Source organism: Camelus bactrianus, chromosome 3 (genome assembly GCF_048773025.1).
Source record: "Camelus bactrianus isolate YW-2024 breed Bactrian camel chromosome 3, ASM4877302v1, whole genome shotgun sequence".
Taxonomy (NCBI): Eukaryota; Metazoa; Chordata; class Mammalia; order Artiodactyla; family Camelidae; genus Camelus; species Camelus bactrianus.
In genome coordinates, this window is record NC_133541.1 from 45,964,401 (window position 1) to 45,979,981 (window position 15,581).

At 43.0% G+C, this 15,581-nt stretch overlaps 1 long non-coding RNA gene across 1 annotated transcript in view; it reads left to right on the forward strand.

The window, feature by feature from the left end:
- Positions 1-949, forward strand: part of LOC123615118 (uncharacterized) — a 150,992-nt gene extending 150,043 nt beyond the window's left edge. The window contains exon 4 of the long non-coding RNA XR_006722677.2: positions 710-949. This is a non-coding gene — a long non-coding RNA (uncharacterized LOC123615118). The remainder of the gene's footprint in view (positions 1-709) is intronic.
- Positions 950-15,581: the final 14,632 nt, after the last annotated feature.

The following is a 15,581-nucleotide window of genomic DNA, read 5'->3' on the forward strand; positions in this document are numbered from 1 at the left end:
TGATCTTTTTGCTCTAAATGATTTGATCAACACTGGTTATGAACAAGGAGAGAGGATCTGTAATTAAATCTTACCATTCAGATAAGAAGCAGGGGAAGGAACTGCACATTGTCTCAGGTGTGGCTTCCCAGCAGGTCCCCGCAGGCAATGGGACAACCTGGCTCCGTGAGACTGAGATGTTCCAGGTTGGTGTGATACCCAACAGGGCCTCACAGTACAGGCTCCAAGTCCAAGTTGTTTCTGCCTTTCTCTTTAAGGAAGAGGCAGCTTCCTGTCAGCTCTGGGCCTGAGGGCATTGTTTCAGAGGCAACTACTCTTCCAGTTTTCCACAGGATACCAAAGGCAGATCAGGCTTAAATATTGAAGACATAGCAGGACTGGCAGGGAATGCCCCGGCCCCCAAGGTTCCCTAACCTAGAAGCTCTCGAAGTGCACTCTCTGGACCAACAGCATCTGCACCACTTGTTAGCACTTGCTAGAACTACAGCTGGAACTTGTTAGAAACGCAAATTTCCATCCCCCTACCCCCGCCAGAGGCACTAAATGGTAAACTCTGGGGGTAGGAGGGTCTGAGCAATTAGTGTTTTAACAAGCCCTGCCAGTGTTACTGAAGCGTGCTAGAGTTTGAGGAACGATAGAAGACATTCAGGAGCTGGAAAAGTGGCTTGGGTTTAATGGTTGACTTGTTGTCCGAACTTGTCTCCCCAAGCCTCCTTCTCCCCCAAGAGGAGAGAGCTCATGAAGCCAACGGTGATCCACACCACGTCTGTCTGCATCCAGCAATCTACAGCACTTTCTGGCATTTCCTGGAACACAGAGCAGTAAGTAGAAAATGCTGCTAGATGCTTTCTGTTTGACTTCCTGAGGCCTTGCCAAGGTTTAAGTGGCACCCAGATTTTTCCTAAATGAAAAATGGAGACGTCAGCACACCCATGATAAGCCATGAACAGGGACTCTGTTTGCAGCAATCGTGCCGAGACCCCCAAACCAGCTGCTTTTTGCGTATTTCTAACCTGCCGTGCTGTCAGCACAGCACTTTGCCGGCTCCGGTTTTACTTGGGAAGCCAAAGCCCAGCCATTTATAGGGTTCTTCTTTTATAACTAGAACTCTACCAAATTAAATGTTTAGTAAGTAAAGTCACAGTTCTCTGCTTGCGTACGTGTGGGTTGTTCACCTGGAAATATCTCAGTCTCAGTCACTTCCCTCCTCCCTTGTCACTTGGTTCTTGTTTTTCCTCTTTATGGCAGGCTGTTTATGTGACAGCTGTTTTACGTTGATATAAACACGCACCCCACTCCAACTGAATCAATGTCTGGGGAACAGCAGCAAGCCTCCTTCTTCCTGTTACATCGTATCCCTGCTATGAATGTGTGTGCCCACTACCGACAAGTAACATTTGCAAAGTCCACACGTGGAAGCTAAGAGGTTGTCCACATTCCAAGAAGAGCCCAGGGCTGAGGGAGGTCTGAATTAAAAACCTCACTGGCCAAGTTGATGGCCATGTTGAGCCCACCCACTCCTTGTTTACATTCTTGATTTATTGATGGGGTAAATAAGCAGACTGCTGAGAGGGGAGGAGATGCTGAGGGAGGTGTGGGAGAAGAGAAGGACCTGAATTCACATCAGCACCCCTTAACTGAGTGGCTTGTGATTTGGGGGAGATGTCACTAACACTTCTGGATCTTACCTGTTTGAAAAAACATGTAGTATCTGTCAGCCCTGAAGTCTGCTCTTTCCAGGTGGTGCTCTGGTTAGCAGATGGTTAACTGCTTAATGAAGTCTGTTCGTCTTTTTCATTGATGACAGCTGATTTCAGACCTTAGCCCTGAGAGCTCTGCTCTTTCTCTTGTGGTCTGAAAGAAGGAGAGGAAAGGAAGGGGGAAAAATTTAGATTCTGTGTTCAGAAATGCTGATCACGGGGATCTGAATACAGGTTCTCATTGGAAAATTCACTTTAAAAATGTGAGCTGTGTTTCCCGCTGGCTGGGAAGGGGTCAGGGAGGTTCCCCTGTGTGCTCCCTCCATTTTCTCCTGACTGTGGGTGTTGGGGGCCAAGGAGGAACTGGCCCTGGTTCTGCTTCTTAATTAAATCCTGTAGAAAGAAATTCTGGGTTTATGGATAAATGTGGGCCCCTTCCTGTAGACCTCTCTTTAGTAGTTAAAGAAAGGGCAGTCTTTTGTGAATAGACTAACCTGGGTTGGCCTTTACCTGGTTGGCAGAATTCATTCTGGTAGTGTGTGTGTTTTTATACAAAACCTCTGTGTGCTAAAATAAAGGTCAAGGGAACAGTAGGCAGCCTGTTTCATCCCATTATGTCCTTGTCTCGTCCCAGACCAGTTCAGCCTCCGAACGTTCCTGACAATACCAGGCTTTGAGGGTGGCTCTGCACCAGAGCTCTGGGTGGCAGGGCTGTCCCACTGTTCTATTGACAGTCATTCTCCTGAACAGCATTCAGGATCCTGGTGGGAGCTGGGGTGGGTAAGACTGTTGCTAAATCATGGGGCAGGGACTGACTCCAGCTCCTGGAGAGTCTTGTGCCCCTACAGGCAGCCCTGACATGGAAACTGCCCCCTCCCAAACAAAATTTGGGGAGTGGGGAGGTTGGCAGGGAGTTGGTTGGAGGAAAGATGTGACACAGCCTATGGCTTATAAAACAGCATTCCTAAAAAAAAATGGGGGCCCCAGAGAAAATTAATGCATGATATCCAAATATTTTACCATGTAAAGTCACATTAGAATGAATTAGAAGAGAACATACATGGAGCAATTGCTATGTAGGGGGAACTGTTCACAATATATGGTATGAATTGTCTCTTAGAGTCCTTCATACAATGGATTCTCTCATTTAATCCTCGTAATAACCTCTGATGTAGACAGTCTTATTGTCCGCAATTTCACAGATGAGTGAATGTAGGTTAAGGAAAATGCTTGGGGTCACACTGATGGTTTAAGTGGAGAATCGGGGATGCTAACTCAGATGCTATAAATCCAGCCTCTACACCTAACTACTGTAAGAGTGAGTCTCAGACTTTCACATGCATGGAAACCGCCTAGAGATCTTGGGAAGCGCAGAAACAGACTCCATTGGTCTGAGGTGAGGCCTGGGTGTCTGGATTTCTAAGAGGCGCCCAGGCACTGCAGGTGCTGGTGGGCTGTTTCAGGCTTGTGGCCACCACCAGGCAGGAGACAAATGATTTGCCTAAGAGCCCAGGGCCTGTTCTCCCATCTGTGGGCTGCAGGTTTCACATGGCACCACCTGCCCTAGCCAGCCTTCTCTCCCTGTCAACCCAGGAAGGGGACAAGGGAAGGGATTTCCACAACTTCCTCCATGATGCTCATTCCCAGGCTGCAGAGAAGGCCTTTGCATCCTGATCAGTGCACCCTCCTCCTTTCTGCCTTCATGGCCCCAGGGGCAGGTGTGCTGATTAGAGCTGCTGCTTCACACCCTCCACGCCACCCGCCACCCTCGGCTCCATTCTTACATTCAAACCCTCTCCTATTGCCCTGAGAAGGCCTTTTTGTGCATCTCTCATTTGTGTTAGTGGAATGGAAAACAGCCCCGGATTGGAAGACAGGTGTGTTAGTTCCTTCCACAACTTAAATCTTCATTTGCTCAGTGACCGGAAATTAGAAACTTAACCTTCCTAAGCCTTCTTTTTTCTGTATCTCTAAGTGGAGCTAATAAAACTAGTTCCCAATCTGCAGTTGAGGGGTACTCCAAAGTTTAGGAAACTTGCATTGATAAAACAATTTGAACTGCCTTGGAAATAAGTTCTTATTATGGAAATGTATAAATAATAATATAATTATGGTCAAAGTCTGTGAATGCCTTCTTTGGCATTCAGCTACTCGTTGGGTTTAATGACCACCTCTCTTCTTTGGTTTTAAAAACCTCTCTTTGTGACAAGATTTCCCTGAAGTAGTCAAAGGAAATGGCCTGCTTGAAATTCACATTCAGCTTCACCATCAGTCAAATCCCACTTAAGTACCAAGACACTGCATTTCTAGAGAGTGAATTCCACTTCCCCGACCCAGGCTGGAGTGGTGTGTGGCTGGGCTCCTGTATGGGAAACAGTCAAAAATGAGACAGCTGCACTGGACACACTCCTTGCAGACATGCCGATGGGCTACAATGGGCTACAATGCAACCCAAACAGTTTCTTTGTTTCCTTAAGAACAGCCCCGTCCACTGGTGAGTTCCAGGCAGGTTCATATTCCCATCGCCAGTTTGGGGGGCTGGATTAGTTGGAACAGCAAGAGAGAATTCTCTCAGGGGGTGTCCAGAACCCAGGAGGGACGGCAGCCTCCAAGAGTGCATCTGCCAGGCACTTTCAATCCTTTATCCAATGTGCCACTTCTCACTTCCTCTGCAATATGCAGGGAAATTGTCCTTGTCTTAGGGCAAGATTGCTTTATTCGGAAAGGGAGATGTTCACCTGCGTATTGTCTCCCAGGGAATCAGGCAATCACATCCCTGAGATGATGGTGTATCTTGTACATGGGATGTCTTAACAATCTTTCAATCACTTCATTACAAGGTTATGTTTTTGCTTCCCCTGTCTCTTGACAAGCAGCATGGAGTTCTCCTGCCTTTTCCCATTTGATTTTCATTTGTTCTCCCGCTGCATGCATTACGATGTTAGGGGTTCGCATTGCTGGTGACAAGGCTGAGGACTCAGAGATCATTTGTAAGCAGCTGGGGCAGGGCTGCACAAATCCAAATGCACTCAGAGACCCAGAGGGTTTGTTTTTGTTTATTTCCTGTCAAAGGAATTATCTTTCATTTTCATGGAAAGAGATGAAGTGGAGAATGGAGTCCACAGTTCTCCAGATGCCCTCAGTCTAATCCCTTGCCCCTCACACAGACCGTCTTCTGAGGCTGGTCACTGTGGTTTACTTCTCTCATTGGTAGTTTGAGTTATGCCCCTCCTCTGGGTCCCCTCGGCTTCCCCCTTTCCCCACTTGCCTCTTGTTTTCTTCCTCCAAGTCCTTACTCTGTAAATGGGACAGCCTCCCATTTTTCTTGCCTCCGACTCTGGTTTCCAAATTGTTTTCCTCCAATAAATCTCACCAAGTAAATATTCATAATCCACTCTGTAATCCCAGTATGACCATCTCAGTTGCCCTCTCCTCTGTAGTTTCCAATTCAATCTTTAAATATCAGAATCAACTGTTACCTTTCTTGGTAGGTTTGAATCCATCCTAGTCTCTTAAATGTGAAAACCCGCCTACAGATGCCATGGAAACAAAAGACACCCCCTTACGTGGTGCACAGCTACCATCTGTACTTGGGCTGTGTTCTGGTTCTGCCTACTTGACCGGGGCTGTCTTCTACCTGGGTTCCTCCTTGTCCTCTCTAGGGATGAGACAGTTAAGGTTTCAGGGGCAATAGATTTATCCCAAAGTTCAGGAAAGCCCATTCTTTTTTTTTTTTTTTTAACTTCTGTTTTGTGGGGAGGGTGCGGTAATTAGGTTTATTTATTTTTTTAATTTTTAAAATGGAGGTACTGGGGACTGAACCCAGGACTTTGTGCATGCTAAGCATGCACTCTACCACTGAGCTATCCCCTCCTCCAGGATAGCCCATTCTTGATGGCAGGCCAGAATCAGTCGCTCTTGGTGAAGTCCTTGCAAGCTGCTGGCTGCCCTATGGGAGCATGGGTTTCATTGCCAGCCGTTTCTACTTCTCAATGACTGTTTGCCCTTGAGCTCTAAATCCCCATCTGTAAAACACAAATGATAATATGCACCACATGGGATGGTTGTGAGGCTAAAACAAAATAATTTATGTGAAATATGGAGCCTGGCATACATTATGAAAATCAGTCATTCCTTGGATTATCCCGTACCTACAAAGCACTGAAAAGAGCTCCATTTATGATGTGAAAGTTCCTTTGCCCACCCTCCACCCGCCTCCAAGTCCTCCATCACTTTATACTGAACTATTTAAGCCCACTCAGTTCTCAAATCGATTGTCCCTTCCTCAGCCTTTGTTTTTGGCCCTGAATACTGATGGGGCCCAGCAACCTGGACAGAGATGATGTTAACTCTATACAACTTAATCTCTAGAAGAAAATCTCTCTTTTTCCTCAAAAGAATTTTTTTCTGTCAGTGAAGAAGCATAATCATCATCCTTGTCATGATAAAGACAAAAGCTCCTTTCATGGCTTTTGGGGAGGGCTTTGTCACTGTGGCTTTGGGATGCTGTATTTTCACACTTAAAACCACCAAGAGTGGACATCAGGCAAACAAAATAGTTCACATTTTCTTCACATCCAATTCAGCGCATTTGGTAAAATATACTTTTGAGAAAACTTTTCCAACAGTGGAGCCAGCTGCTCGATAGTTTATATTTCTTCCTAATAAAAACATCCAGGACTCTATGCTGGTCTCTCATTTATACGTTCCTTCTGGTAATATGCTTGAGAGGCACCGCTTCATTTCCATCTTAAGTGCTTTGGATTTTAGGGAATTGAGTTTTGTTTCAATTTGTTTTAGGTGTGTGTGTGTATGTGCATGTGTGTGTGCGTGCGTGTGGTTTTACTGCCTGCCAGCCTCCCTCCCTCCTGTCCTGCTTTTTACCTGTTTTTTCCTAAGACTTTTTCCAAAACGAATGAACGATACCTATATGCTTTTCAAATACACAGTAAAATTCTTCACCTATTAAACTCTAGAAAGTTGTTCTTAGTTATTTAAAATAGAGATGCAAAGAGTGTGGTCTTGTGTTAAGAGTTCTGTCCAAGCTCTAAATTTGGTGATTCAGTGGTTAATATAATGACCACATTCAGGTCAATTGCTCCGTAATAACTAAGCCCCTGATTTGATTTGACTTACCTAGATCAACCATTCCGCGTCAGCAACCTAATTGTTCTACAATTTAATATATTGCTTATTTTCTATTATTAGTTATGATTGTGGAAGCAACTAAGTAGAAAAGAAAATTATAGAAGAGGTGTACAAGGAAGAGACTTAAAAACCTCTGTCAAAATTAAAGTTACAGTTAGAACAGGTCTAAACTAACGCTCTGAATGAAATTTCTGGGCTTGTCATGTTTTGATTGATTTGACTATTTAATTTGGTCAAAATGCCTACCAAATTGATCAGTGGCCAATTTGATAATGTATATGTGTGGCACTGAATTTGTGCAACATCTTATGCAAAACGTTCACTATGACAACTGTCTTCATTCATTCATTTACTCATTCATTCAACACACATCCTGGGCCTCCTTCTGTGTTCTCAGTGCTCTGGAAGGAACTGGGGATACAATGAGGAAAAATGCCCTGGTGGAGTTATAGTCTAGTGGAGAAATAGACAATGAGCGAGAAAGCAAGCAATCCACTTAGTGGTTATAACAGAAGTGTGCTACAGAAAAAGAAAGCAAGAGACTGGAGAAAAATACAAGGGATCATTTAATATTGAGTGATTTCAATACAGCCTGTACAGGTGGCATCTGAGCCACCACCTTGAACTACGGTGAACCCACCATGCTGTCCACCCTCTTCTGGGAGGAAGCTTGGGAATTTGTTCTTAATCAGTTTCCTTGCCATCCACAAGAAACTGCTCCTAAGCTGGCCCACCACTGCAGTTTCTCAGAGCTTTCATTTTTGCAGGTTTTTACAAATGGTGTAGAAGATGGTGTAGACGAGCAGATTTTTCTGAAAGCCACAGAAAATATTTTATCATATCTTCCTTGTTCATTCAAACCTATCTTCTCCAATTTTTTTCTTTCGTTTGTGATTGCAGTCTCTTTTTCTTTTCCCACAAAATAATGGCCACTATAAACAGAACTTAAGCAAATCCTCTGGCAAAAGTCCATTTCAGGATAGAGATGAAACAGTTGTACCACAAATGAAGTGTCTCTTCTTTCCAAATTTCACTTCTCAAAGAGCATTTTAGTCAAAATCTCCAAACCTTGCTCCAAAAAAGCAAATGCCTTTGAAATTCTTGTAGTTCCAACCGTGAAATGTGTTTGTATTTTTGGTTTCATTTCAAAGGTTTCTTTCTCCCTTTCTGATTTCATCTAAGTAAAGTATCTGAAGCAGTTGGGACTTTCCCCCCCACATTTTGTTTAGCTGAGCTGAAGATGCTAATTGAACTTAGGAGGTTTTCCAAGAGGGGATCATGGCTGCCTGAACGCACCACTGCCTGCCCATTTGGGCTCAGCACAGCTGAAAGAGCAAGTCTCAGTCCCGTGAGTTCACGGAGGCGGATTTTCCCATGGCCTCAGTCATTCTGCAGATATAATAGTAACAACTAACGATTTTAGTGCTCTCCACATGCCAGGCATTGTTCTAAAAACTTTTTAAAACTCATTTTTCACAATGAAAATGTGATTATCCTCATTCCGCAGATAAGGAAACAGACACGGAGATGTTTAGTACAGCATGCAGCTAGAATGTGGCTAAACCAAGAATAAAACCCAAGCGGACTGGATCTGAAGCAGACCCTCTTAGCCTCTACCTTGTACTGGGCCTCAGCAGCATTCTGCGAGGGTCTCAGAAGGTGCACACTCAGCCAGTATGCACAGGCGTGGCCTTGCAGGTTCGTTTATGTGCCAGGGTCCCTCCAGATTGGTTGAAGGCCCATTCTGACTGGCAGGTGACCATGCCATATTGATTGCTAAAAATTTTGATTCTGTGATGGCTTTAATCCTTTCTCTTCATTCTCCAAGTAGAGGAGGAGAGAAATTTTTTACTACATGATATCCCGTCAAAGCATCTTGAGATAGTGCCAAAATGGTTGATGTCCATGAAACTGTTCTGCCTGGTCCTGCTGATCACCCCTCTCTGGCCTTCCATGTGGCATCATTTCCCCTCTCTCTAGAAAGATATACATATACATGATACATATACGTCTATATCTCTATCTACCTATCAATCTATTAAGAGAGAGAATATGTAATATATTGATGCTCCCCAGAGGTCCAAAATCAATCTACTTCTCTTCTCAAAGAACACATTCAAATACATTCTTCTGCCTAACTTTCAACTGACAGTTGCTTCACTTACCACTGAAACATCAATGTTCTGTATCTATTTCTGGGCTTTTCTTCTCTCCCAAGATACTGACCTTTATTTCAAAGCTGTCTCTTGCCTCAATGGCTCAAGCTCAACATATCCAAAAAAACAAAACAAAACAAAACAAAAAACCAACAAAAAACCCATTATCTTCTACAATCTCTTCTTCTCCAGTATTCTTCCTCCATAAACCCCATCTGGGTTAATGCCAACTTTAGCAACTTGGCATCCCAAACTCCATGACCCTGGCCTCCTTTACTCACATTCTATTAATTATTAAGCACTATTGATTTTACTGCTGAAATCTCTCACATTTGACTACTTCTCTCCACCCTGACTTTAATGTGGACTTCCTTATTTCTCTCCTGGATATATTTTTTTAATGTTGAGTTGAAGTATAATATGCACACAGAAAATACATACATCATGAGTGTACAACTGACCACACACATGGGACCCACACCCAGGTCAAGAAGCACAGTATTACCTGGAGTCTTGTCTCCCCCATGACAGAGTCTGAAATTCCACTGCTGATATGCAATGACTTTAAGGTTCTGATCAATCAAAACTCAAATACCCACAGTGGTGTAGCATCTTAAATCATTGTCATGTATCACTCAGTGTGTGTGAACAATTCAAGAACACAGTTTGGTAAATGTGGGAAGGAAGGGCAGGAGCCACTGGGCAGCTGAGAGATGAAACTAACCTCCACTAAGGGATGGAGGGTTCTGAGGGATGGGGCTGGGGAGACCGACCTTAACTGCCAAAGGCAAACTGCCTGCTGGACAGTTACACAGCTGCCGCGGTAACTAAGTAGGGTACTAAGACCCGCTTGCCCTCAGTGTTCTATTCCATATAGTTAGTTATTTGTTGCGAATAATAATGAGAACAAAAGTCAGGATGAGAATCAGGAGGCCTTCAGAGTTAGGGTAGGTGAGCCCAGATGACTGAAAATCCACTTACGTGAATGTACCTAAGGCGTTATATCAAATTCATTCTCAGTGTCATAACAAATCAAAGTAAAATTCTTTGAATCGAACTCAGTTTGAGGAGAGATCTTGAGCAGCACATTCCTTATCCCTGATCAGGTCCTCTTGGAGCAAGCCTTCCTCAAGGGCCCCGTTTCTCTCCTGGAATGCCTCTTCCTCTCGCTTTAGGACTGCAGTTTGTACCTTCTGCTGGATTTATGCTTTTGGCCACTACTGCTACAGTTCCACCTATTTAAATAATTCTTGAGAAAAATTCTTGAGAAAAATTCTCTCTTAGCTTTCTTTTTAGCCAGTAGAATAACACTCAGATTTATTTTTGATGACTAAAAAGTAGATTAATATTATTGATGTTTGTTTAAAAGTGCTCCTCCCCCTAGAAGACTGGCTTTCCCGCAGAGAACAACTGTTACAGTTGTTATGTGTCATGGAGTTAGAGTTAGGGCAGAATAGTTTTTCAGCCCAACTGAATAGTGAGAAAAAGTTTTCAAATGCAACTGATTTGCTCCCAGCTGTATCAGACACTATTCAGTTTGCCCCTGAACATACCTAGAAGTGACTGAATTGCATCCGATTTCTTTAGGAACAATTGGATTGTTCCTGAGTATCTCAAATGACTCTAACCTTCTTGGGCAGAGTTCAGTTGTAGAAAAAAAAAAAAAAAAAGAAAGAAAGACATGTGGTTAAAGGAATACTCAGTGGATGTCAGCTAAAAATTCACCAGATGCCTTTCTGCACTGGAAAAGTTGTTGGTGTGAAGCAAGGGAAGAAAACGCGGAGGGTATGATAACACATGTGTACCAAATATTTATTGTTTCAGTGAACAGTCTACACTATGCCAGGCACTGGGCCAGCTGCTTAGACTTAAGAGACTAGGTGGAAAGACATACTAGTCATTTACCTCCCCAACTCACTTCTTTTTCTGGTTATGGTCTCTGGCTTTGGGGGTGAGGAATCCACCCTCTGTGCTGGATCTATGTAGTCTGAGGGGCTTTCACTCGAAGATTAAGGGTCAAATTATGATCATGATTTAACCTAATTACTGTATCATATTCCTGTGGCCACAAAGACTGATTCAGGAGATGCACGTGACTTAACCTAGGCCAATCAGAGTGAACCTCAGACTTTTAAGAGAGCTTGCCAGCAACTCTTGCCCTTTTGCCCACCTGAGAGGTTTTAGCTGTTACGTGCATTGACCACCACAGAGAGAGCACAAGTTGTCAGGGGTTTATCACGGAGTTTGAGCAGTAAGCCAATGTAGGCAGGAGGCTTAGCCAAGGGATGGCAAAAAAACTGTTATGATGAATTACTTGATCCCTGAATCTAATTGTACCTGAATCTGGCCCTGTAACCCTCCCTTGTAGCCCCATAACCAACTTTTTTGGTTTAACAGATCAGGATGAAATATGCCCAGTGGAACTATACTGGAAAAAAGCCTGAGCTCAGTCTGTCTTCAATCCAAATCAGCTCAGGATTAAGAAAATTGAGGCTGATAAAAAGAGAGCAATAGAAATCAATACTTATGGGGAAAGGAGTGGTTGGATTCTTTTCCATGCATGCTCTCCGTCTTCAGGATGATACTGAGCCAAATAGATGAAAAGCAAAGAAAACAAATACAGTCAAGATTACCAATTGCATGACCCCAGGAACCAATGCAATTTCTCTTTTTCCAGTGAGTTGATTTGCTGTGTGAGTGGCCTGGCCAAATCAAGTAGAAATAGCCCTAAGATAAGCCTTAAGAAGGCAGACTACACAGAAGGTGACCAGTAACCCTGAAGGATCCTTACGTGAATCTATAGAACAAAATACAATATAGAACCCTCTGTTTCCTCCAAATGCTTCCTTGTTCCACAAGCAAAAAGAGCAAGAATTCTATGAAATAGAACTTGAACCAGAAGAGCACAGGCCTTGGTTACTGAGAAAAATCTGAAGAGTCAGTGGCAGGTGGTCATCTCTGGGATGTGATTTGAGGGCAACCAAGAAAGTTACTTCTCTGACCTTAAGATTTTGCCAGGGATTTGGGTCTGTTTCATGTAACAGGAAAAATGTATTGCCCAATAACAATAACATAGTATCATGAAGCCATGTCATATGGCTTCGAATGCTGCCAGATCTTTTGCGTGGTGGTGAGAGCTGCTACCTTACACGTATCTAAGCTCGTCATCATCATCTTTATCCTGGTGGCAAATAAGGGGAGTAGGGGGATTGGCACCTAACTTCTCACTTTCCCTCTGGTACGCCTTCCTAGTCTACAGAGGCTGAAAAGCTAAACGTGGCGTTTGCCAAACTCCCTTGCAGCTAAGTTTCTTGAAGAGATTTGTTTCTTTAGACGCACCCAGATGGGCTTGGAAAGGCCGAAAGCAGGTATTGGACGTCTTTATGCTGTGTCTGCAGTCCGGCTAGTGAGCATACTTGTGAAGGTGCTGGGTTTCTCTGCAGCAAGATTCCAGTGCCCAGTCACTGGCTTCGTGAGTTTGGAGAGGCGACATGTGGAGGACCCACTTGTGGCCAGTTTGGATCTAGCCTGGGGGTAATCTTAGAGCTTCCAGTGCCGCAGCGATGACTTCCTGATTCCTGGACCGTAGCGAGGGTGCTGTCTGGGAAGTCAGCCAGTAGGAGCCTCCTGTGTTTCTCCCCTTCTTGCTGAGACTGAAGTAGCAACTCCCTAGATGGTTGGGTCTGCAAGGTGAAAACCCAGCATACCCTACTACTTGAGCCTTCCGCGTGAATTTGCAAACACCTGTGGCCCTTTATTAAGTCTATTTCTGCTGAAGATAGCTGGAGTTGTTGCTGTTTTTTTGTTATGGAACCTCAGTTGAGATAGTGGCCATGATCAAAAGCATTTATAAAGAAAGTTTCCAGTTTTGTGAACTCTTTCTTCCTTTAGCAGCTCATACACTAAGACAAAGAACAGGTATATGCAGATTTATCTAGGATGAAAAGCAAAATGGAAATACTATAAACAGGTCAAGGAGGTAGAGAATCAGTGTGGGAGGGGAGAGAATAAAGACAGTGTCTGAGTTTGATGTCCAGACTGAGGGGGATTGGGGGGAAGTATTTAAAACCAGGAAATCCACAAGCAAAAAAAAAAAAAAAAGTTGGACTCTTACTTTACAGCATATACAAAAATTAACTCAAAATGGATCAAATGCCTACCTGTAAGACTAAAACTCTAAGGGGTTGATATCCATAACATATAAAGAACTCTTACAACTTAACAGCAAAAAAAATATAACCCATTTAAAGATAGGCAAAGAACTTGAATAGACATTTCTCCAGAGAAGATACATAAATGGCCAAAAAGCACATGAAAAGATGCTCAACAGCACTAGCCATTAGGGAAGTACATATCAAAACCACAATGAGATACTACCTCACTACCTCACAATGAGATACTACCTTAGGATGGCTATTATTTAAAACAAAAAGCCAGAAAATAACAAACACTGATAAGGATATAGAGAAATTGGAAACTTTGTGTATTGCCATTGCTGGTGGGAATGTAAAATGATGCAGCCCCTGTGGAAAACAGTATGGTGATTCCTCAAAAAATTAAAAATTGAATTACCATATGATCCAGCAATTCCACTTCTGGGTGTATACTCAAAGAAAACATGAAAGCAGGCACTCAAACAGGTATTTGTCCACCCATGTTCATAACAGCATTATTCACAAAAGCCAAAAGATGGAAGCAACTCTGGTATCCACTGATGGATGAATGGATACGTAAATGTGATATGCACGTATAATGGAATATTATTCAGGCTTGAAAAGGAAGGTAATTCTCACACGTGCTACAACATGCATACACCTTGAGGAAGTTAGTTTAAGTGAAATAAGTTGACTGTATGGGTCCATTTAGATGAGGTACCTGGAGGCATCACATTCACAGAGGCAGAAAGTAAAATGGTGGTTGCCAGGGGCAAAAGGGAGGGAAAATGGAGAGTTAGTGTTTAAGCAGGACAGAGTTAGAGGAGATGAAAAAGTTCTGGAGGTGGATGGAAGGCATGGTAAGCACACTGTGAATGTACATAATGCCACAGAACTGTACAGTTTAAATGGTTAAAATGGTAAATTTTATGTTATTTATATTTTATTCCAGTTTTTTTAAGGTAAAAATCTAGAATATAGGTTATCATTAGGAAATAGTGAAAGAGGTAGATGCTGGGATAGTGTGTGGATACAGGAAGAATTAGGAGACAGAAAACAAAATAAGGGCAGAGATGTTTTTGGTTAGCTTGGGGAATGGTTTCATTATTTGAGAGTCAACTATCTCTAAACTTTCAAAAGAGCCAATATGTGTATATATTTCAGTTAATATTTTTTAAACAAGCAGTAATACATTTGCACAATGTTGATAATGTATGTTACACTCAAGGCAGAATTTCATGGATCCCATATGTCCATGTTTAAATCTCAGGCATAATTCCACCATAGGACATTTTAAAATCCATTTTACAATGTAAAATAATAATAAGAATAAGACTATCACTTGAAAACTGCCATGGAGCGCTTGGGTTAATTGCAGTGGTTCACTGTGTATTTTTATTGCTCTAATACTTCTCTGGGACACCATGGTGAGAACTTGATTTGACTGTGGTGGGTAATCTGTGGGGAAGAAGCACCAATGATGTTTTTAAAAGGACCTGTGGATACTTTGATTTCAAAGTAATTTATTCCAAGGGGAACATTTCTGAGATGACATAGTGAGGTTATTTGGTCATGAGAGCTCTCATAGTCATGAAGAAGAAAGGAAACACAATTCTTTTATTGAATTGACATTGCATCAGGAAAAAGAGCTAAAAAGTGATTGATTGCAAATGTAATGTAGGGGACAGAAGCATCTGGTTCAGGCATAAATAAAAAGGCTCTTCAACATATGGCACTAATTTGCATTTATGCTTACGTAATCTCACCTTTTCAAATGGCTATGCCTTTCTCAAGACAGGCTGCTCTGGGTACCCGTGTGGAGCCATAGCACAGGCGAGAGCGAGTGTCCTCATGGCCTGTTTCCGTAAGGAAAGGCACTGAATATTAATGCAGGGACTTGGCGTCGGTGTGTGTTTCTGGTTCCAATTTATCCAGAATCACAGCTACAGACCCAACAGTGGGATGGCATTCAGTCCAGGGGCCTCGATTAGAAATCTGACTCGAAGTGTTGAATGCAGATGACTTCAAAGGTTAAACTGGGGCTTAAATACTTCTAATTTTTAATGCAAAACCAAAAACTAAGCTTTGGCAAAGCCCAAGAAGGTGTGATTTTTTTAGGCCTGCCTCTCTGTATCAAAGAGAGTTTGACTCTATTTAGCTTGACAGAAACCATAGAGAACTGAACAACTCCTTCAAAGTTGGTGGCATCAAATGAACCCTCCATTCATTGGTGACTCGTGAAGAAGAGGGCCCGCAACATCTCTTCTCCCTTACACTTTGGTGGCACGTTGGTCCCTAGACATTCCTAACCCCAGACATCCCTGCAAGCGCCTGGCCTGGGCATCTGCACTCTGCTCCTAAGAGCTCATAGACTAAGAAACCAGGAGAAATGCATTTACAGAGAGGTTTCGGTACCCAGTATA